This window comes from Caretta caretta, chromosome 25 (assembly GCF_965140235.1).
Source record: "Caretta caretta isolate rCarCar2 chromosome 25, rCarCar1.hap1, whole genome shotgun sequence".
Classification (NCBI taxonomy): Eukaryota; Metazoa; Chordata; order Testudines; family Cheloniidae; genus Caretta; species Caretta caretta.
In genome coordinates this window covers 9,910,428-9,934,787 of record NC_134230.1, presented here as the reverse complement: position 1 = coordinate 9,934,787, position 24,360 = coordinate 9,910,428, and the positions used below count along the sequence as shown (strand labels likewise).

At 48.1% G+C, this 24,360-nt stretch overlaps 1 protein-coding gene across 5 annotated transcripts in view; it reads left to right on the top strand.

The window, feature by feature from the left end:
* The window catches only part of LINGO3 (leucine rich repeat and Ig domain containing 3), a 107,789-nt gene that overhangs the window by 11,198 nt on the left and 72,231 nt on the right, over positions 1-24,360 (top strand). The gene's annotated exons all lie outside the window — the stretch shown is intronic.

Genomic DNA, 24,360 nt, shown 5'->3' with positions numbered 1-24,360 from the left:
CAAGGCATTTAAAAAATAATAAATCCTTCTTCCGCTCCAGTTCTTGTGCGGCTAGCCAGCTCCATGCCTCTGCAAGCTCCCTCTTGGGCACAGAGACCCAGCCCGACGGGATTTCCATATTTGGGGCCATCTCCAGCGTTCAGCCAGGTTGGTCTCCCTAATTAGACCCCTCCCCAGCACTGCCACTCATAGGTTTCTTCACAGCGGCTTTGCCGTTCAGCTCCAAGAGCCCCTCGCTGCTTTCAAAAGAGCCATCAGACCGTAGGGACATTCCAGGAGCAGGCTGGGCTTCACAGAGTCACTCGCTCTCCCTGGGCCAAATTCTCTTTTATTGATTTGGTTTTGTTTTCTCTTTCCCTCTGAATTTTTCACGACCGTTGCAATCTGCAGCAAACCTCTCTCGTGCGCCGCGCAGGCTGAGCTGAGCTCCCCAGCTGGGACCTGCCAGTTGAACGTCCAGCGCCTGTCGCTCTGGCTGCATGGCAGCCAATGAGTAAATGAGCCCCCCGCGCCTTGTTCCCACCTTGATTTTTAGCTGCCCAAAGCCAAAGCCGCACAGCTACTCTGGTGGGAATGTGTGTTCTCCACCACGACAGATACAGGGTATGTCTGCACTGCAGTTGCAGCCCGTTTAGCCATACCCATCTAGCTTTCGTCTAGCTAGGGTGGTACCAGAGCAGTGAAGCCACTGCGGAAGCGTCTGGAGAATCCCACCTGGAGCTCTGGGTAATTCTTCGGGTGGATACTCCCCACTAACTCCTGTGCTGCCCCCGGCTTCGCTGCTCCAGCGCCTGCATTAGCTAGATTAAAGCTAGCTTGGGGTAAGTCTGCGTGAGCTGCAGTCAGACCCTGTGCCGGCAGTGCAGACATCCCCACAGCTGTGATGCCCTGTGCCGGCAGTGCAGACATCCCCACAGCTGTGATGCCCTGTGCCGGCAGTGCAGACATCCCCACAGCTGTGATGCCCTGTGCCGGCAGTGCAGACATCCCCACCGCTTGCTCAGACCTCAGCCCTTCTCTGGGAGAGATGTTTCCAGTGGCTCCTCACAGGCCGCTATTACTCAGCAGGCGTGGGGCTCTGGGTAACTTTTGTTAATTTAGGACAATAGGATCGAGTCATGAATGGAATGCTGGGTATGTGCCACCCTGGCCCTCCGCTGGGTGGAATCGGAACTGCTCAGCTGCGTACCATAGGCCCTACACTGTCAGCACCAGCAAAGATCCTCCTTGGGCTCAAGGGGGTCAGGCCCCTGGGTGTTACAGCAGTTCTGTTGCTGCCTGGCCATTACGTTCCAAGCAGAGCTGAGTGGCAGCTGTGACATCCTAAACTGGCCGTGGCTGTCTCTGCAATACGTCTTTATTCGTGGATGGCGAAAGGTGCCAGATTGGCAACCGGCCCTGGAGAGTGAACTCCTCTTTCTGTTCCCAGAACAGGGACCCCCCGGACAGGGGCAGCTTCGCTCACACCAGGGAACTGCAATCCTGACTCGCAGGGGCCATTTCTAAGGGCCAGTGGGGAGGCAGTTCTCCATGGACCACACACAGTCTCTGGCCTCCCTGCTGAGGCTGTCTGGAAGAGTCCTGGCCCCAGGTGACGGGGAACTGAACTGAAGTTCCCAGCTCCTTTCTAAAGGCCACTGAATGCAGGCAGGAGTACCCTGAAATGGGTACAAACCAAAGGCCTAGGAGAGGGTCCTTATTCGGTTCCCAAACCCAGGAGCCATCAATGCCCCCACATTTCCCTCCCCACCAGAACAAATGATGGGCATCTTTCCCGTGGATTGGGGCCTGCAAGGGATGTTTAGCTATTGTAGATGTCAGATATAGGGCGATGGCAGGGACTGTGGTCTAGTGGTTAGCGCAGGACGCCTGGGTTTCACTCCTGGCTCTGCCACTGACTTACTGTGTGGCTCCAATGTGACATGCAGGTTCTGTAATGCCCCCTCTTCCTCAGTCAGAACGAAGGGAACCCGTGGCCCAAACTGTGCACCTCTGGCCTTTTATTGTCTGCTGCCTGCCACTCAGAACATGGAGTCTCTCTCCCTCTGAAGTCACAGGAGGAAGGTTCTCCCTGGGTTGGGTCTCTTAGGTATCCACAGAGGGCAAAGCCCCTAAGCAGTGAGATTTCCAGATGGTACTTCTCAGTCTCTGCCTGCTTTGTGTTAATGACGCCAGATTGGCTTTGACGGCCCACTGCTGCCTGTTTGCTCACATCAGCTGCCTGTTCTTAAAGGGGATGCAGGCAGGGCGGAGATGAAACCTGCTCTTGCTTTGGCTTCCATCTTCTTGCTAACTCTGGGCAAGCTTTAAAAGAACCAAATACTTCAGTGCTCCTTTATAATTAATGCCACTTGTCCGGCACTTGTGAGCAACCCTAAGATAACAAACCCCCGTGTGCATTCCGACCCTCAGTAACAACCTGCCGAGAGCAAACTGGCAGATACAGCTCTTCTGAGGAGCTCTTCAATGACAAAACCATCGGGAGGGTCCCCAGCCTCCAGGAGCAACCCTACAATAATACCTCAGTGCTGAGCATGCTCTCGGGACTAAATAAATATTAAGGACTAAGATGTGCCGACCTTAACAACCGGTGTGCACGTGTAACTGGCTGAGTGTGTGATACAGGTCCCATTCTGTGCCAATTCACAGAGGATATGGGTCTGTAGGAGCCCCAGACTGCCCTGCCTGGGCACTTTAGCTCAAGCTGGAGCAAATCACACTTTTAACCCTGGAGCTCCGCGGTGAGTCAGCCATCATCCATACCCCGTGGCCGTCATCCCTACGCCATGGCGGAAAACCAATGTTAGTAATAGCTAAAACAGATTTCGGTATCAAGCTGTCTAAGGTCTCGGTTTTTAATAAGCAACAGTGAGTTAATAAGAGAGAATTTTAACCTGAAGCATCAGGTTTTGGTCTGCAAGAAAAGAAAACTGGAAATTAGGGCTGTCAAACGATTAAAAAAATTAATCGTGATTAAAAAACTTAATTGTGATTAATCACGTGATTAAACAACAATAGAATACCATTTATTTTAAATATTTTTGGATGTTTACTACATTTTCAGATATATTAATTTTAGTTACAACATAGAATACAAAGTGTACAGTGCTCGCTTTATATTTATTTTTTATTAAAAATATGTAATCAAAAAACAAAAAAAATTATTTTTCAGTTCACCTCATACAAGTACTGTAGTGCAATCTCTTTACCATGAAAGATGAACTTACAAATATAGAATTATGTACAAAAGAAACTGCATTCAAAAATAAAACAGTGTAAAACTTTAGAGCCAACAAGTCCATTCAGTCCTACTTCTTGGTCAGCCAATTACTCAGACAAACAAGGTTGGTTACAATCTGCAGGAGATAATGCTGCCTGCTTCTTGTTTACAATGTCACCTGAAAGTGAGAACAGGCGTTCTCATGGCACTGTTGTAGCTGGCATTGCAAGATATTTATGTGCCGGATGCACTAAAGATTCATATCTTCATGCTTCAGCCACCATTCCAGGGCACATGCGTCCATGCTGATGACGGGTTCTGCTCGACAACAATCCAAAGCACCAAGGACCGATGCATGTTCATTTTCATCGTCTGAGTCAGATGCCACCAGCAGAAGGTTGATTTTCTTTTTTGGTGGTTCCGGTTCTGTAGTTTCCACATCAGAGTGTTGCTCTTTTAAGACTTTTGAAAGCATGCTCCACACCTCGTCCCTCTCAGATTTTGGACAGCACTTCAGATTCTTAAGCCTTGGGTTGCGTGCTGTAGCTATTTTTAGAAATCTCACATTGGTACCTTCTTTGCATGTTGTCAAATCTGCTGTGAAAGTGTTCGTAAAATGAACATGTGCTGAGTCATCAGTCGAGACTGCTGTAACATGAAATATATGCAGAATGCGGGTAAAACAGAGCAGGAGACATACAGTTCTTCCCTCAAGGAGTACAGTCACAAATTTAATTGATGCATTCTTTTTTAACGAGCATCATCAGCATGGAAGCCTGTCCTCTGGAATGGTGGCTGAAGCAGGAAGGGGCATAAGAAAGTTTAGCAGATCTGGCATGTAAATACCTTGCAACGCCAGCTACAAAAGTGCCATGCAACCGCTTGGTCTCACTTTCAGGTGACATTGTAAATAAGAAGCGGGCAGCATTATCTCCTGTCAGTGTAAACAAATTTGTTTGTGTTAGCGATTGACAGAATAAGAAGTAGGACTGAGTGGACTTGTAGGGCTCTAAAGTTTTACACTGGTTTGTTTTTGAGTGCAGCTATGTAACCAAAAAAAATCTGCATTTGTAAGTTACACTTTCATGATAAAGAGATTGCACTGCAGTACTTATACGAGGTGAATTGAAAAATACTATTTTTTTTGTTTATCATTTTTACAGTATATATATTTGTAATCAAAAATAATATAAAGTGAGCACAGTGCACTTTGTATTCTGTGTTGTAATTGAAATCAATATTGAAAATGTAGAAAAACATCCAAAAGATTTAATAAATTTCAATTGGTATTGTTATAAGTGCAATTAATTTTTTTTGAGTTACTTGCGTGAGTTAACTGTGATTAATTGACAGCCCTGCTCGAAATAATATTTAGCCTTAGACTCTTAGGCGTTGATCCAGGAAGGGGCAGAACAACCCCGTCTTGATCCTGCAAAGCACTTAAGCCCACGATTCACATTAATAGGTGAGGAGCCCCAGTGATTCAGTGGTGCTACGTACGTGGGTAAAGCTAGGCAGGTGCTGAAATGCTTTGCCAGCTTGGGGCCTGAGCACTCAGCACTATGCAGGATCAAACCCTTACATACTGTGATGCTCAGAAACAAACTAATCCTCCCAATCCCTCGGAGCAGGTAACTAATGTTGTTGTCCCCATTGTACAGAGGGGAAACTAAGGCACAGACTGAGGCTGTGACTTGCACAAGGGAAGTCAGTGGAAGAATCAAGGTTAGAATCCACCAGGAGTCCGCTAGCCCATCCAGCGTTGACATGGCAGGGACACTTCGTCACCACGAAGCCCACGCTTTCACCCCTGCCCCCTTGCCCTTCTTCTGAGAGAGGGAAATAGTACTCCGACTATTACTGGTACCACTGTAGTGCCTCCGAGGCCTAGCCATGGACCCCGAACCTGTTGTACAGCTCCTAGCGCAGCAGCAATCCTGTCTGCAAAGGGCTCTGGATTCTTCCTCTTCCCCAGAAGCTGGGAAGTTCCATGGGTGGGACCTCCTTTACTCTGGGCCACTGTTGTGCTGCTGAATGTGTTTTTCTTTCAGAGGAGGCCTAAAGCCAAGGCCTTCCACTTGTGGCTGTTAATGATCCCACGGTGCTTTTTTGCAAACACAGGGGTGACGATCCCAGCATTTGGCCGAATGCCAACTTGGATCAGCATTAAGAGCTTCGTTGCTCTGGGTGCAGGAGGCAAGCTGGGTAAAAGTAGAGAGTGTGGGGGGGCAGGAAGGAGGAGGGAATAGAGATAGTACCGGTAAATGCTGCTGCTATGTGGCAGGGCCATTATAAGCATCCTTTCACTGCTTTTTCCATCGGATATATGCAAACATGGTTGTGGCAAAGTTGCCATTTTCGTGTACAGATCCGTTCCTGTCCAGAGGATCCGCCCGTCGTTTGAAATGACAATCTGCCTTCCTAAATTCCCATTCCACATGGTAGTTAGTCCTCATCACCCCTTCTCCTGTGCAGAGTTACGGCTGCTATCGGACAGCTGATCTGCTCCGCTTAATAATGAAAAGCATGGAAATAAAAATGCAAAAAATTTAGGGAACTCTGATACCAAGGTGGCACATCCAGATACAGAATTGGGCACACGTAGGGAGTATATATTTGAGAGCTGGTTGGAGTGTGCAGTGGCTTCATTAACGCTGTTGGGTGTTCCTTCTCTTTTGTATTTGTATTCATTAGCGTAGGTTTCTTCCTGGATTTTGTCTTCACTCCAAATGGGAATGGCCGTCAGCCGGTATGTGAGCCCGGCAGTGTCCTCTGCCTCTGTCCTCTTCCATGCAATTTGCTGGCATTTCATCCAGCGGCTCCCAGCAAGCTCTGCACTGTGGCGAGCATGAAAAATTCAAGAGGAGGGAGACATGAGGAATCAGCAAAGATGAATGAAAGAGCCCCCTGGGTGACACCAGCCAGAGAGCTGGGACATGAAAGAGAGATGAATCGAGAGAGGCGCAATAACGAAAACCTACTTTTCACGCTGGCCCAGTGCTGTTTGCTTTTCCCTCTGGCCCACTTGAACTTAAAAGCCACAGCCAATTTGCCAGAAAATTCAGAGGCAGCAGATAATTTCCAAGCCACCTCCATGTTCTGCTCTGAGAAGTGTCTCTCTTGTTATCCTCTCTCTGCTGGCCTTCACTGCAGTCTCTGAAGTGCTGTCAGCACTGAAAGGCGGCTTTCAGCTCTGGTGGAGTGTTTTGCCTAATGTAGCTAGTGGGTTGGAGTGTAATGAATCAGTTAAATGTCAATTTTTTATGCAGTTCTATGATGGATTGTTTTTTAATACACCACTGTTCCTTAAAATGCGTTCGTTCTGCCAGCTTTCATTCCTAGAGGAGATGGATAGAAAGGGGTCTAGCGCAGCGGTTCTCAAACTGTGGGTTGGGACCCCAAAGTGGATTGCCACCTCATTTAAATGGGGTCGCCAGGGCTGCCTTAGACTTGCTGGGTCCCAGGGCCGAAGCCAAAGCTTGAGCCCCACCAGCCAAGGCCGAAGCCTGAGGGTTTCACCCTGTATGTTGGGGCTCAGGTTACAGGCCCTTGTGCTTCAGCTTTACCGACCCCCACTCATTCCCCCTTCCCGGGGCAGTGGGGCTCAGGCAGACTCAGGCTTCAATCCCCCCTCCTGGGGTCGTGTAGTAATTTTTATTGTCAGAGGGGGGTTGGACTAGATGACCTCCTGACTCCTTCCAACCCTCATATTATAAGGGGGTCACAGTGCAATGAAGTTTTGAGAACCCCTGGTCTAGCGGAAACACTCGGAGTGAAGAAATAAAATATTATACTAGTCACAGAAAAACGTTTTCATATTAAAAAAATACGATCTCCCATGTAGACATACCTTTTCTGCTGAAGGATGTTAAAATGCTCTAGGCACTCCTATGTGTATGTACCCAGACAATGCCTCCCAGCCCCCAAAATTCAGCTACCTCTCAGGTGAAATGCCACACCGGTTTAACAGCTAATGAAAGCTGCACTCAGCAGCGCCGATGTGTCAGGCAACGTTTCTAATGGTTCTGTAACCCCCAAAGCATCTTGCTTTGGTGGGATTTTGGTGCACGGAGGACAGGAAATAGAGAAGAATATGGTACCCAATTAACATTTTTGGGATGGGTTGATGATTTAGGGGAAGTGAATGTAATTGCCCGTACTGGGAATTTGGCAAGGATGCTGAAGTACACGACAGCTGTCTGGGGGTAAAGTCCCTTAGGATCGCAGCACAGGGTTTTACTTCTCAGCTGAAAGGCATGTTTAGTATGAATGAGCCGATGGTCAGAACCCCTTTTTAATGAGCCGTTGCTCTTCTCTTTGTGTTATGCTGGTTTGAACTTAGCAAATCCCAGCCTGGCCCTGGGTTCAGACAAGAAGCCCAGACCAAGGTTCATATGCTAGGAATGTCTCTGCTTCGTTCCTGGGCGATCTTTTGATGAACATATTGATAGAACAGTATTCCACGTGTTACTGTATGAAGTGGGGCTTGGAGATATTGGAGGAATTGTTTTGGAGATAACCTGGCCTTTGAAACGGACCAGCTTGCATCACAGGTTAGAAAAAAGGGCTCTTCCGAAGAATTATCAAAGGCTTTGGGATAAGTTGGGGTGGATCAGCAGGATCCAGAAAAGCAAAGACTCCATCGGACACAGGGAATCACCCCCATGTTCTTTCCAGCTTTGGAGGAGAATTTTAGCAAGTGTCTCCCAGGATTCCCTGCCAGCTCACCACAGGGCTAGTAAGTAGATTGAACCCCCCCCCCCTTTCCATCAGGGGCTCTGTGCAGTACCTCAGGCCTTTATGAACCCTACAGTAATCACTGCCCGGGGCTCTGTAGAGAGCTACTCAGAAGCTACATCTGGGTGCTACGAGACGCAGGGCTCACTTTACACCAGTTTTCTGATAACTGCGCTGTCTTGTTGATATTGGTCTATAAAGCCCTTTATGGCTTGAGCACTGTCAGACTATATATCACTGCTGCAGTTGAAGTCAGCAGAGATGGTCACGCTAATAGTCCCTAGATCTAAGACTCTGGGGGAGATTGTTCCCCCTGGGGTCAGTGCAGTTATCAGAAAACTCCAGTTAATTTCCCCCACGGGTGCATTGGAGCCCAAAGGTCTGTCACTGGAGCACAGTTCATGTCTCATGCCTGCTCTGGCTCTTGCCTCCTGGGTAAAGCTGTTTAAATAACAGATTTTTCAGTTTGCTGGCTGAGCTGAAAAACTTTTTTTGTTTTGTGTTTTTTTTTAAATGCTTCTGTCAAACGAAACATTTCATTTTGGTTTTGAGTGTTTCACCTCTTTGCGGATACAACTGAACTCAAATTTGCAATGAAAGGTCGTTTGGGACTGAAATGTTTCATTTTAAAAAATAACAAAAGGTTAGATTTTTCCCCCCGGTTTTTGGGGGGTGGGGGATGGGGGGGAAGGATGGGGAGTGGTTTCGACCAAAACAATCTGACGAATTTCATGATGCATTTGTTTCTGTCTGTTGCGGTGGTGGGGGGGAAGAGGTCCTTCTGAAAAATGCCCACCAGCTGTATTCCCAAGGGGAAGCATGGGTAGATAAGAGGAAGTTTCTTGTGTTTTAACAGCCATCTCATGTTAAATGTGCTTGTAACCAGAGATTGTCCATTGGACTTACTTTGTCGGTGTCTCTGGGGATTTACTTTGGGGACTGGAGCATTTCAGCTCTAGGCCAGTGGTTCAAATCCAGTGCAGGATGCCACAAAACTGTTCCCCCGATGGCTTTTTGGTGGCCAACGTGCAGTAAGGTGAGGCCCTGAGGACAGTTCCTAATAGCCAGGTGGCCAATTTGAAACAAAAGAAAACCCTGCCGCACTGTCAATGAGGGAGGTCGGTTTGTAAATCTCCACAGGACAGCCAAAGATGTGGCAGAAGCTTGTGTTGCTGGTGCCTCTCTTCTAGGGAATGGAGATCTTCAGTTCCTGGGATGTCAATGTGGTATCATTTTTGCAAGCCCTATATATTGCACTCAATACAAAAGTTATAAGTGAGGAAGAAGTGAATCAGGGCATGCCTTCAAACTTTAACCTTGAAAATTTACTGTCACCGAGACTGTGTCGTTCACCAATTGGCCACCGAGTCTCTTCAACACATCTCCGCTTGGGCATGGGTGTCAGTGGACACATTACCTCTTCCTGTTGGGTTGCTTTGCTATTGTGGGTTTCCCATCACAACCTTTAAAACTCCTTGCTGGGGAAATGGCTTTGTATCATTCTTTGAATGTGCGTGTGTGCACCACTGCCCTCTGCTGGATGGATTCAGAACTGCTCAGCTGTGCCGCCGTTAAGGAAGGCTCTCCTTCAGTTAAAGTGGCAGAGGTTTGTGCTTTGGGACCATGAGAAAGTGGGTTCTATTCCCACCGTCGCCACGAAGCTCTGAGTGGCCGTAGGATGCTGCACAGTGACAGCCGTGACCCTCTGAGGATGGCCGTGGATTTGTTGCCATATTATTTTCAGCCTACTGATTAAACGCTGCATCTGAGCAAAGAAAAATCTACTTGGCAGCGTAAAAACTGGCCAGACAAAGGAGCAAATTCATAGACTAAAATAATTTTAGTGCATGATTAATAGCCTGCAAACTGCCAGGCCAAATACTTGTCCCCAATGGAAACCTATAATTAGACCAAGCGTTGATGTAAAATAGGGCCCCGGGGCAGCCCAGCAGAATTGTAATATAAACTGAATTGGAAGAAAAGGTTCCTGCAGCAAGAAGCAGAGTAAACCCAAGCTGTTGATTCAAATAAGATCTGAATTGATTCAGTGCAGCATAAGACGAATAAAGTGAGGTCACAGCCCAAGCTGTCCAACGCAGACAAGGGCCTTCACCAAACAGGAGCAAAGAGCTGGGCTCCCAGAACAGCCATCACATAAGATTTAAGTAGCCTGCAATGCTAGGGGCTGGCTGGAAACCACGTTGACTCTTTGCAGAGAAATGAAACCTAAGAAATTCTCGGGGGTGCCTTGATGTTTTCTTATTGGCCACTTCAGGGCAGTGGCGAATTAGCCACTGGGCCGACAGGGCCTTTGGCCAACTGGAGGCCCCGGAAAAAATCTGCCAACAGCGGAAGCCCGGAGCCCCAGCTGGGCAGGACGGGGGAAGAACCCGCGCCCCGACCTGGCTCCCCGGCAGACGCCGCGGGAAGGGGGAAGCCCCCTGTGGCAGCAGCCCCTGTTCCTACTCCACGATAGTAGCCATCAGATGGGGGAAGTCCCCCTCAGTAGCCCCCACCCCATTCCCAGCAGAAGCCGCTGGGAGGCAGGGGAAGCCCCTGCACCCGACCCCACTCTCCAGCAGAAGCACTGGGTGGGGTAGGAGAAGCCCCAGCACCCCAACCCTGGTCCCCTGAAGAAGCGCAGGAGATGGCAGGGCAAGCCCCAGCACCCCGACCCCCTTGCACCTCAGGGCGTTCCAAGTGCTTCCCAAATGCATTCCCGCTACTGAAAAGGCACCAGCCACCTCTGGGTCAGAGCATGGCAGTGGCTTAACGAGTGTTTTAATTTGTTATGAGAGAGGTGCCGGAGATCAAGCAATTTTTTTGCATAACTGACCCGGCAAGCCCAGGGGTGCCAGGGCTCAGCCCTGCCCCAAATTAAGCACTGGGCCTAACGGTGCCCAGAAACACTACACAACCATGTAGGATTGTGACATGAAGAATTCAAAGGGAGCGTGTACTTACTCAAGATAGACTTAGGCCAGGACCTTTGCATTCATGCAAGAGGTGGGGTCCTGGTCACAAAATTGAGAGTTGAACTTTTGTGGAGTTCTTGGGTGTGTGGACGTGGGGTTTGGGGCCAGTCCTGTTGCTATTTGACACCCTTTCTCTTAGAAAAAGTGCCTTGGGGTCTTTGCAAACTGCCAAAAGAGGTCAGTGGGGTGTAGGTAACGCTGTCTTATTTCTGTTTGGTGCTTTTAGATTTCCGGGAGTGTGCCGTTTTGTGTTAAGTACCAAAAAGGTCTGGTACACAGCAGAGAGCCATGCCAACACACGCTCTCTGCCCACGGGAAATACCTTCCCCTGTATAGGGGATTTATGATGGGCTGTTGGCTGACGCTGCAATTTTGAGTCAGGATGCTTGAGTTCTGTTCCTAGCTCTGCCTGCGACTTTGTGTGACCTTGGGAAAGCCACGTCACATCTCTGTAAAGTGCTAGGAGATCTGTGGAAGAAAATCATGATGATAAATGCTCAATATTTGTATCCTTCTCCACCTCTCGGAGGGCACTGGGGCCATTTGTCAGATGACTACCGTAGCAGATTCTCTAGTCCTTGTGTTTCCATTGCACCTTAACCACTACTTCGTCCTTTATTTAAATGAGGAAAATCATTCAAAGGTGGTATTTCTCCAGTCCTTTTCCCATCACAATACCAGCACCCAGTGTTTACCTGAGCTTTACACCTTCAGAATGTCTAATGGACGTGAAACTAACCCTCACAGCAGCCCTGCAGAGTCGGTAAATAGCGAAGACTGTTATGAAGTGACGTTCTGAGGCGATGTGCTGCACAGAACAATCCCAGCCTGCGCGGCAGTGCGTCCTCACAGCGACTTGGTCGTGACGTGCTGAGAACCCCGTGAAGCTGGTGAATGGGTGCTCTTCTCAGCTCACAGATGGAGGGACCTGAGGCTGCACAGTCAAACCGCGTCTGAGTTCGTTCTGGCTGGCACTCCCTTGAACCTGGACCTCCAATCAGATCCAGCGTGATAAACAAGGCCTGATTTGCATGGTCTGAGGCGAGGTGGCCATTCAATGGATCCTCAGGGATTTTTGGTCGCACGTCCGAGTGAAGATTGTCTCTCCGCTAGGTGGAGAGGCGGGAGGGAAGATGCGTGTTAGGTTAATCCCTGGCTCTTGGGTCCCTTTTTACCAAAGGGGTAAGATAATGGATTTGTTCCCCAACGGTTAGGGCAGTTTGGACATGGAGGGTAAGTCTGCACTGCAGTTAAACATCCGCGGCTGGCCCAGGTCCAATGACTCTGGCTCATGGGGCTTGGGCTGGGGGCTGTAAAACTGCTGCATAAATGTCTGGGCTCAGGGACCCTCCCCCATCGCGGGGTTTTATTGCCTCCAGCCCAAGCCCCATGAGCCCAAGCCAGCTGACCCGGGCCAGCTGCGGGTGTCAAATTGCAATGCGGACATGCCCTGGATCTCCACTTACGCACAGACAGAGCCACTTCTTAGTTCTCCATTTATTCTCACCTCAGTTTGAATAACAAGTTCCTCGGCTTCGCTCTCACTTCCGGTCACCATCTGGTTTCTAGTCAGGTCGTCTTTGCACGACAGATCTCACAATGGGTGACCAAGAGTACTCAGAGGAGGGAATGTCTATCTCATTTACTCCCCAATCCTGACTCAACACAGCCAGGATACCTGCTCGCCTCTCAATGGGTCAGACCCTCAGGTCCTGTGGTAACGATTGCTATTGTCGGAACTCGGGGTTGGAGAGGATCCACTGCAGTGTTTGCACTAGAGGAGAATTTCCATCAGCGCTGTGATGCTGATCTCTCTTCCAGCTGTACTCTGGAAAACACAGAGCATCATACGTCCACAGTTGGATCTCCCTGGTTTCTCGGTGGGATCCTTTGCTGATGAAACCCTTCAAAGTTGACACTACAACGTTCCACCAGCCAACTACCTGTTGACTCATGTTGGCCAAGGCCATCAACTTTTGAACAAAGATTAGCAGCAGGTAAGAGTTGGAAGGGAAAGACCACAGTAATCAAATACTGATCTGGGAAGGGAGAGCAGGACAGTGCATTAGTGAACTGAAGATTAAGTGACATAAACGAAATCTAAAGTGTGACCTTTTCTTTTCCTGAGTAGGAACATTAACCAACTGTGACAAACCAGAAAAAAAATTCCACCTTCATTAATCCTCCTGCTCATGCACACAGCTGACATCTCGACTGCAGCCTTTGGTCTGCTCCTCGCTCCCAGCGAGGCTCAGCACTCTCGGTTTTAGACCTTGCATGTTAGACAGGCTCTTGTGTTAATTGTGTTAAGATCATTTACAGGGCACATGTTATGTGAGGCAGGGAGGCGTATCGCTGCTAAATTACTGGTGAGGAAAAAATTAATTCCTTCCCTCTGAGGGAATCTAAGCTGATGGTTGGAGGTAGATCTTTATTCTGCTGTCTGTGGGTCAGAGCGTGGTGTTGAAAGCATTTCTCTGCTGGTCTCTTAATGACTGTATCTGTCTCAAAAATGGGCAATTGATCGCAAGGTCTGCTGGAAGAATTGGCCACACTATAAGGCTAGCTCCTCGAGAACTGGTCGAAATATGGCATGCTTTAGGGTAGGTTTCCCTCTCTAAAGATGGCGTTGACAATCTCTGCCAGCAGAGGTATTGGGTGTTACTGAGCATCCTCCACCAGCCATGATGGGGGTGGCATTGGTGGAGTGTCTTGGTCTTCCAGCTTGATTTCAGCGGGTGGTTGGTTTGTTGTCTGGAGGAGCATCCTGGATGTGGTTGTTCTTCTCCCAGACACACTACCGGGGATTTTATGTCAAGTAGCACTGGCATTCAGGTGGCCTGGCTTGACAGAGCAATAGCATCTACTGAACGTTGGCAGGGCAGGATTTAGCTGCAGCAACGGCAGAGGCGAAGAATGGTGGTTTGGCCTGTGCTGTACTGTAGGATTCTAGGAAACCCTTGTGCTGCGTCTGATCCTGTTCGCTGCCAGCAATGCTCCATCCTGCTTCATCTGAGAACTATGATGGTCTATGTGGGGGAGGAACATCTAGGCACTGGTGTGTTAATGGAAGAGGCCAGTGCATAGTTCTAAGGGCTCAACAGATCTTTTGCTCCTTGGCCCATGGTTTCAGGTTCCATAGAGGATGCCAGAAGCCACCTACTGCATCGGATTTAAGCCTTAAAAATGAGAGAGAGGTTGTATACAACCCTACTCTGGTCTCCATCTCTGAGTATATTCCACGCCCCCTCTGCTCACACCCACTAACGTCAGACTTGATGCCAGAGAATCTTCTTCTGCTCCAAACTCTGAACCTTCCTCTACGTCCTCCTCGAATGCATTATGGCCTCTCTGTCCTCTTTCAGACACCTCCCAATCAGCATTTTTCACAATGCCCACAAGCAGTGAGGAGTTGTTGTTTTTCATTTGGTTTAATTACGTAACTCCCTTTGGATTCCTCACCTTCTCTGTGCATCTCTCTTAGTGTAAAGACGGTCTCATTGTGTCTCATCCAGTGCTGAGGACATTGCTGTCATATAACAAATAATAAATGGAGGTCACTTTCCTCAGGAAAGCCAGGGCAGCTACATTTTACTTACTATTTTTGTTGACCTGTCTGCGGTCCTGTTTTACTTGTGCAGAAATGTCCTGTGTGGGGCCTAGCGCCAAAGCTCTTCCACGTCTGACATCGAATAGAAAACATCCATTGCAAATCCACAGCCTGTAACGGATCCCCGTGTGCTAATAATGGCAGCAGCAAAAATTACCTGTTACTACGAAGGTCAATCAGAAGCCAGACCAAGCCCGTAATTACTTTAAACAAGGCTTGTTTCGAATGTGTCTGACTTACTTTTATAGACGATAGCGTACTGGCTAGGGGACGTGTGCCAACAGTGCCCTCTGCAGGATGCCAGCAGAGCAGCTAAACTGTGGGTCAAAGGCCCTATGCTGCTGACCTCTCTCAATTTTTTCCTCTGACTCAAGCAGTAGCACTTGCTTTAAAAGTGCGCGCACCTCTTTTCCACGGCTGCTGACAAGCTACCAGGAGCTACAGTGTACAGTACAGTAAGAATCCTGAAATTTCTCAGGGCGGAGGGGGCAGGGCACAAATTTGATGCAATATATTTTAGTTGCAGAGCTGTGGCTTTGCCGCTCTCGTTTGTGGCTGTAGCACCTAATACACACACAGACACACGGAGACTGTTATACTCTGCTAGAATTCAGAGATGGGAAAGAATTAGGCAGTGCCGTCAACCTCCGTGCATTCAAACAATCGTGAGATTGGTTCTAAAAATCTCGTGGGTTTTGTTTTTTTTTTAACTAACCAATTTTGCTCCCTTTTTGTTTGTTTGGTTGGTTGGTTTATTTTGGCGGGGTTGTTGGGGATGGCTTTTTACCATCTGGCTTTTGAGTTGTTAGGATAAATGAGGATCATATTTTCAAGATATTTTTTTCACAGCCATGAGGATTAGACATTTTTTTAAAATGAAAGCAGAGATTCACGTGCAAGCACAGGACTCCAAGAGCTGGGACTTCAAGGAAAACACTAAAGAACACCAGGGTTGGGGTAAAGTTGGCAACGCTCGGTTTTGCCTGTTTCTTCCACTTCATCCCCAATCAGGAGATTCTCCAAGGCCTTGCCCGGTCTAGTTTTAAAAGTCCTAAGCAATAGGACTGCCACCACCTCCCAGGGGAGAGTCATTCCACGTTCCAATAGATCCCACTGTTAGCTGAATTATCAGGAAGAAATGGCCTCGTGCTACTTTGGCAATGACCAGCTATGCTTTAAAGGGGAGTTCCTACCACAGTTTCAATTTCTGTCCTCCACTTCCCCTCCCCACCTTCCCCCATTGAATTAATTCCGCTGAAATAGCAATTTTTTCTCCCAGGTGTTCTTGATCTCCCCCTTTCTTCCACTTGAGGGGGTTTGTGCACAGACCGTTTTGTTTGCATGCTGTGTCCCTCCTAAAAATCATGCAACTTTCCAGCCTCCCACGCTGCCCTTTAAAGCAGTGGTTCTCCACCCGTGGTACATGTGAACCCCTCAGGGTAGGCAGAGCTCTTCCAGGGGGTACAGCAACTCATCCAGAGATTTGCCTGGTTTTACAACAGGCTACTAGCACTAGCCGAGCCAGTGCAAACTAAAACGTCGTACAGACAATGGCTTGTTTATACTGCTCAATACAGTATCCACCAAAATGTAAGTACAATATTTGTATGCCAATCGATTTATTTTATAAATGATATGGTAAAAATGAGAAAGTGGGCCATTTTTCAGTCCTAGTGCGCTGTGACACTTGTGTATTTTTAGGTCTGATTGTGTAAGCAAGTCGTTTTAAAAAGAGGTGAAACTCGGGGTTCACAAGACAAACCAGACTCCTGAAAGGGGTACAGGAGTCTGGGAAGCTGGTGAGCCACTGATTTAAAGTACTTGCAAATGGAAATAAAAGGGGTTTCTGCTTTTCTTTTCTCTCTCTCTCTCTCTCTTCTACTTTATGATATATAAAGAAGCCCTGGATGTTTTCGCTGGAGGCATTCCTGGAGGACCAGAGGAGTGGGAGCTTTCTTAGCTCTTAACTGAGGTGGTTAGGTCTGTAACAAGATTGTGTGTATAGCTGTTACTTCCCTCTATGGGGTGGACCATGTCAGGCCTGTTCATGTCTATATAGGTGTCAACTAATGTCAGCGCCAGCTGAGTTCTTCTGAGGGGCAGCTGTTGTCTTTGCAGGACATTACTGGCGGTGGTGTCACCGTGAATCTGGCCCTGCTCCCACTGAAGTGATGGGAGTTTGCCATTGGCTGCACCGGGAGCAGGACGGAGCCCTACGTACGACTGCCTTAGCGCAGCGTTTGGTATATGTGTTCTTCCTCCCTTTGTCCTTCTGGGCCTCAGTTCCCCATCTGTACAGTGGGGATAAAAGCCCTGCCTTGCCTCGCTGGAGTGCATTAAAGATTGCAGGGATCTCTGATGTTACAGTAAGGGGGAGCTACAAGGGAAGAGTTCAGGTCAACTGTACCTGTGTTACCCACTCGTGATCCACCAAGGGCACCCATTTCAGCCTCCTCAGCTGTCCCGTCTCTTGGGCAGAGAACCACGTCTCTTCCCTTCCTGACTAGGGTTTTTCCAGGCTGCACAGTTCCCTGCCTGCGCTGTAATATTCCCAGCCAGCCGTGGAGTCTCAACAGGCTAGCATCTGTGCTTTGCTTTCTCCCCAGAGGTTATGAACTACCCAGTTACAAGATACCACCCAGCTCTTCCTAAGCAAGCACATTTATTCTTAAGGTGAAAGCATTACAGAGAGCACCCATTAAAAACAATCAAAGAACGTACACGCATGCTAAAAAGCTTCCCAGAGGTCACCCCGACTCCAACCTTGGGCTCTGGTAGATGTGGGTTTTGAAGGACTGACAACCGGGTTTCCTTGTGGTTACAACTTCAAAACGGTCTCAGATTCAGCACCAGAACCCCGAGTTAGCAGTTCAGCTGTTCCTTTATACAGCTCGGGCCTTTGATCTTGTCTCCAGGAACAGTTCACCAGCAAACAATGACCCACTCCTCAGGGCCTAGCTTCCAAAGGCTGGGTTTCTGCATAACCAGAGGTGGGGGAAATTACATTCACTGCCCCCTGGGTATTTCCCAAGAAATGCACTTCACACTTCTTATCCTGTCTGGCATGTTTTCAGTACAGTTCTTTGAACACACAGACCTCACATCACATCTCCCTCCAGAGAGGTACATACAATCCTGACCCACAATAATACATAAACTTAATACAATCGGGTTTAATGAGGATATTGCAGGAAATTGCCCTACCTCTCTCAATAAGAACCTGCGGGCAGGTCTACACGTCAAATGATGCAGCTGTACTGATGCAGAAACACCACTGTAGTACCTCAGTGAAGACACTAATCCACCTCCAGGAGAGGCGGTAACTATGTCAACAGGAGAAGCCCTCCCATCGACACAGCGCTGTCTGCCCCAGGGACAAGGTCAATATAACAGCGTTGCTCAGGGGGGTGGATTTTTCACACCCCTGAGCGACGTAGTTATACCAATGTAAGTTTGTAATGTAGACCTGGCCTAAGATATGAAGCTGGATATGAGTTAGCAGTGTGCCCTTGTTGCCATGGAGGCCAACGGCGTATTGGGCTGTATTAGTAGGAGCATTGCCAGCCGATCAAGGGAAGTGATTATTCTCCTCTCTTTGGCAATGGTGAGGCCACACCCGGAGTATTGTGTCCAGTTTTGGTCCCCCCACTACAGAAGGGATGTGGACAAATTGGAGAGAGTCCAGCAGAGGGCAACGAAAATTATTAGGGAGCTGGGGCACATGACGTATGAGGAGAGGCTGAGGGAACTGGGGTTATTTAGTCTGCGGAAGAGAAGAGTGAGGGGGGATTTGATAGCAGCCTTCAACTACCTGAAGGGGGGTTCCAAAGAGGATGGAGCTCAGCTGTTCTCAGTGGTGGCAGATGACAGAACAAGGAGTAATGGTCTCAAGTTGCAGTGGGGGAGGTCTAGGTTGGATATTAGGAAACACTATTTCACTAGGAGGGTGGTGAAGCACTGGAATGGGTTCCCTAGGGAGGTGGTGGAATCGCCATCCTTAGAGGTTTTTAAGGTCAGGCTTGACAAAGCCCTGGCTGGGATGATTTAGTTGGGGATTGGTCCTGCTTTGAGCAGGGGGTTGGACTAGATACCTCCTGAGGTCTCTTCCAACCCTGATCTTCTATACTGGAATCGAGCTAATAAATAACAGTTCGGCAACAGAGCTGAAGGATCAATATGTGAAACCACAGGTGACTCTTTCAATCCATGTATTAAAGTGCTTCTGGGTCCCATTTCAAAGGCAGATGAAATTATAATAGGTTTCCAGACAACAAACTTAGTCAACTTGAAGTTTAAGGTTGCTAGGAGACATGAGTTACCAAAAATATCTACCAAGAACATTACAGTTGAGACCCTAATCATTCAAACGCATGGAAATGATCAGTCAAAGTAATGGATATGGAGAGTCTAATGCACTTAAATTCAGGTGTTCTTGTAAAGATGTTATTGTGGCATTATCCTACTGCTAACTGTGTGCTAGGCTCTGTGCAAAAGGGTCTGAAGGCGAGGTCACTGCCCCAGAGACTTTATGATCTAGGTAGAAAACATACAAATGCGGGAAGAGGGGTAGCGAGCAGCAGGAATTGACTCTGCATTGAGCATTCCAGGGGTTTTGTTCAGATGTGATTTTGGGGAGAGAAGGGTAAAATACGCAGGTGTTTAGTTTGCTAATGCGGCACGTTAATGTTTGCATGAGACATTCCCAAAGCAGCTTCAACTCTGACCTGAGCTATCAAAAAACTATACTTCTCTTTTCCAGTTTTACTTACTTTTTAGGTCGAAAAGCCTCAGAATACTCTCAGCAGTTACAGTCACATATGTTGGTGTTCTGACAGCTGTGCCGTGAAACACTTAAACAATGGGCTGTGAGGTGGATCCCACAGACACATTCCAATCAAATGTGTATCTCAATTATCCCATTATTTAGACAGTACAGAAGCCACGTTGCTTTGTATCTATCAATGGTATGTAACTGAAACGTATAGTCTCACACCTAATGCTGCAAAACGTACAGTTCCTCAAATTGCCAACTATTTTTGATTCATTCAGTCTCCTTATAAAAATCCTGTCACTTGGCATCGTATCATAGTTGTTAGACAAGTCATTCATCTACTGTATCACACAAAAACAGAGCACGAAGGCAGCAGGATCAAAGTTAAGGTTGGTTGGGGAATGTCTAATGGACCGTTTTTTTATGTCTTTTTTTTTTAAAGGGAATGTATGAACTTTAAGGGACCGGGATCTTTTCTGAGTGACTTTAACGAATAATCTCCCCACATTTTACCTAGGGAGGTGGAAGGAGATTCCACCTTAGAGGTTTTTAAGTCCCGGCTTGACAAAGCCCTGGCTGGGATGATTTAGTTGGGGTTGGTCCTGCTTTGAGCAGGGGGTTGGACTAGATGACCTTCTGCAGTCTCTTCCAACTCTAATCTTCAATGATTCTATTATTTTAATATTTAGGCATCCTTAATGATAACATTCGTGGCTTGTATTTTTAATGTCACTTGACATCTAGAATTTGAGGTTAACAAAGTTTTTTGTCTGAGAACTTCCATAGGTTTTTAAAATAACCGCACCTTGAACATGAGTGAAGATTCTAATCTAGGCCTCCTATTCCCTGCCATAGACAATTTGGGGCACCGAGAGTGGAGAGAGGCCCATGGTGGTGGGGGTCCAATGCCCAATTCCCAGTGCTGCTCCCCCCTCTTAGGAAATTTGAACTTGACAAGTCAGCTGCACCAGAAAGATTGACCTGCCAATGCTGCCCAGTGTGGAGAATTTTAAATAACGCTTCTTTTTTCCCCAGCTAATCTCCAAGCGAGTTTGCCACACAGAAACTTTGCACAGCAGCATTTGTGGTAGAGGAGGGGGATCCCAGTTCAGCAAAGCACTTAACTTTAAGCTCGTGCATCCGACCCATTGACGTCAGCGAAGCGAAGTCCAGCGGAGAATTTGATCTCTCATGCATCGCCATCATACTGAATTAAAACCAAGCGGAGGGCAATCACATGGGAGTGGTAGAAAGCATGGATGTGCTCTGTCTATCTGTCGGTGTATTTATGTAGCTCCCATCACTTCAGGAGAAGAACACTTCCCTGAGGGGCCTCTTGGAGTCCATGGTGTCAGAACTAGGGCAGGGCTTGTCTTTATTGGTATCTCGTGCAGTGCTGAGCACATCGGCGCTTAGCAAGTAATGAATGTTAACTCTGTGTTTGCAGAGCTTGGTAGTGCTGACAAGACCAGGCAAGAATAGGGATGGGCCTGGCATTTACCAGCTTGGGTAGAAGCTGACACTTCAGCTCACGTCCCTTTGCCTTTGACAAAAAGCTCTTTGATTATTTCCCCCTCCTACCTCCTCTTCCCCGCTATTTTCCTCCCCAGTCACCAGAAGCCCTCGTTTTAAAAAAGCCAGCCAATGGGAAACCGGGGAGCAAGTTGTTCCCGGGGTGCATTGGGAAGTGCAGCCCACGGAGGGGAGAAGTCAGCAGTCACGATTCTGGGAGTGTAATGCAGCTTGCCGCAGCGCTGATTATGGGGTGGGTAAAGCTTGCCACCTCCGGCTCATTGTTCCAGGAGAAGGCGGTTGAGTGAGGCATGAGAGAGACAGTTTTCAGGTGGGTAGCTGATATGTGAAATGCAGGCAGGCTGTGGGAATAGGCTACTTTAAAATACTTCGTGCTGAAGGCGGGATCTGAGTGCCTAGCAGATCTCGCCAGCCATGCAGGAGTCCCAGGTAATTGCAGACGTTGGGGCTTGTTAGCGCCGTGGCCCTCATTCATAGTCTAATAAAATGGGCTCAATCCTTCAGCCAAAGTACAGGCCATCAATGGCGATTAGGTAGGATGGGCAGGGATGGTGTCCCTAGCCTCTGTTTGCCAGGAGCTGGGAATGGGGGACAGGGGATGGATCACTGATGATTCCCTGTTCTGTTCATTCCGTCTGGGGCACCGGACTTTGGCCACTGTCGTCAGACAGGACACTGGGCTAGATGGACCTTTGGGCTGACCCAGTGTGGCCGTTCTGATGTTCTGAAGAGGCTAACGGCAGCAGAACAGAGCCAGTTGTGCTGGGCAGAGGAAGGCAAGGTCTGTAGTGGCCTGGCAGACCCCTTCCCAGCCCCAGCTCCGCAGAGGGCAGTCAGGAGCGTGACTAGGAAACCCAGTGGATCTCCGGGGTGTTGCGAGCCCGCATTGCAGCTGGCAGAGTTTGGTGGCACAAGGATTGAATGGGCCACGGAAAGTGAACTCCTTCCCTTACCCGTGGGCTCTCCAGCTGCGTGTCGAGGCACATGGGTGAGGAGACGGGGATGGGAAGTTTGTCCTGCCTGCCATGCGCTGTCATATGTCCATGTTGCCATAGAGTTTAAGGCCCGAAGACACCAGCAGATCATCTCGTCTGACCTCCTGTGTATCCCAGGCCACCAATCCCACCCAGCTACCTGCCCACTAGCCCAACAACCAGAATTAGACCAAAGGATTACAGTCCTCAGGAGACTAAACTACTGAGTGCCATAGGCAAAGAATAGGAGGGAGCATGGTGCACCAGTTGCCGGGAATTGATGAAGTGAGATGTGTCCAGATGATCCTGGTAAGCGACCTTCACTCTGTGTTGCAAAGGAAGGTGAAACCCCCCCCAAGATCACCGCCAATGTGACCTGTCAGTGTCCTCAGGATGAGCCAGGCCTTCTCTCAGCAGGGCTGCCAGTCTGGCACCTTTCCCCAGTACTAAATTCACTTGTAGAAAAAGAAAACACATACAGCTGGTTATAGACTGTATCTTCAGATCTCGGTTTCAGCTTCTCTCTCATTCAGCTACGAATCCCCTGTTGGATCTAGATCTGCGAAAGAGGAGGCTAGGATTTATTTGACTGCTGTTAGGGCTTCTGTTATCAAGGTGTTCTCAATCCCACAGGCGATCTTTTTACCCACCTTTTACATTTCCGCCCTCCTTTGATGCTCCTTGCGGCAACGTGCTGCAGATTTGAGAGGAGGGACCAGTAGGAGAGAGGGCTTGGAGATGGGAGGGGTGCGCGGCTCCCCGGCCACACACCCCAAAGCGAGGTCACTGTTTTTCATTCACAGCCTGAATAAAACAGCTGTGTGAAAGCTCAGAGAGGTAGCCTAGGTTTGGGACCATTTATAATACAGAAATTGATTCTAGCTGGGCTCCCCATCCAAAGAAGGGAGATATTTACAATGAATGAGACCTTTTGTTCGGCACAAAGTGAGTTTGCGATGAATCCAATGAATTAATAAATACTCTAGTAAAGCCGTACCAATGCATGTCGCATGAAGGGGCTTCTTAGCCTGCAGGCCTGGAGTGGCAATATGCAACGTAGATGCATCACTTCTACGCCAGACAGGGCCACTGCGATCCAAGTGAGCTAGTCTGATCTTGCAATCTCAGCACATTTAGGCTGGATTAGAACCTGGATGGAAGTTGCAGGAAGTGGGCTTCAGGAACTGGGGGGCTTGATTGGGTAGGAAGTGCTTTTCCTTCCGAGCCAGTGTTGAAGTAGCGTGGTGCTGATAAGCAGGGCCGGATTTGGGGGCAGGTAACCCAGGTGACTTCCTGGAGTGCCAGACTTGGGGCGGGTGCTGGGCTCAGGGCGCCAGGATGTTATGCTTATAAGAAGCACCCGGGATCTTTTTTAGGGGCAAAGGCAATACACCGTGTTTATTGAAGATACAACAATGAGCATATGCATTCAATCACACACACGCACGCACTGTCCTGCCAGTTGATGTTATAGTTACCAGTCCAGAGTCTGGATCAATCTAGTGGCCAGCTAGGTTGATCACAGGTAGGGAGGAGCCGGGTTCCGTCGGTCGTGACATGATGCTCAGGGGAAATTTTGGCAGGACAAACCCAAAGTTTCATGGCAAGGCACCCTGTTTATATAGTGATTTTCCTTCATTGGGACCAATGAGTTTTGCACTGTCACACTGTAATCAATTGTTGTTTGATGAGTGTTTGTTTTTTTTAAATAGTTTTTCTTATTTTTTATTTTGTTTTTTTTTTTTTATTGTTTTAGGGAGTTCTTTCATGCTGGTTTTGATTACAGCTATTTTGTCCCCATTGATAGGCGCCTGTCTTATTTTTAGAGTCGTCAATCTGCTTTTCTTTGACATTTCAATAGGGGCGTGCTGCAGCCTCCGGGCGCCCTTGCGTCTGTCTCCGGTTCCTCCCTAGACCATCTGGTTCAGCCCTGGCCTTTACACTTCTCTTTTAACACTCACATTCCTCATTCACACACAAAACAGAATTAATTTACACAGAACATTTTGAACAGGAACATCAAGTTGCAATGCAAAAGAAAACAATCCCGGCATTCTTTTACTTATTTTAAAATGCTAAACCCACAACAAAGTGGTGACCCTCAAAGGTCTGTTACTGCCTTGAAATCAGTCCGAACACAAAGGAATTCTGGCGGTTGCCCTTCTGCCAGTGGCATATTAGGCCATTCCTTTCTGCTATTCAAAAAGGGTGGCCGGCAGGATATGGTTAAATCATCCATCAATACATTTAATACATGCTACATTATTATTTTATTCTTCTTTATTTTTTATTCTAAATTATGCAAAATACAAACATAAAATCCTACTACGCCAAGGGCAGGTATTCAAAAGTTTAACAAATGGGGAGGGCACCTGGGGCACCATTTGAACTAGGGCCGGCCCTGCTGGTAAGCAGCGCCATCCTTCAGATGCAATGGAAAATGTGAGGTCCTGGCTAGATGTCATTCAACATTCGTGGCTGAAGCAGGGGTTCTAGCCCCAGCACCCGGGCCAAAACCCCAGTGTGGGCAAGTGCATCCT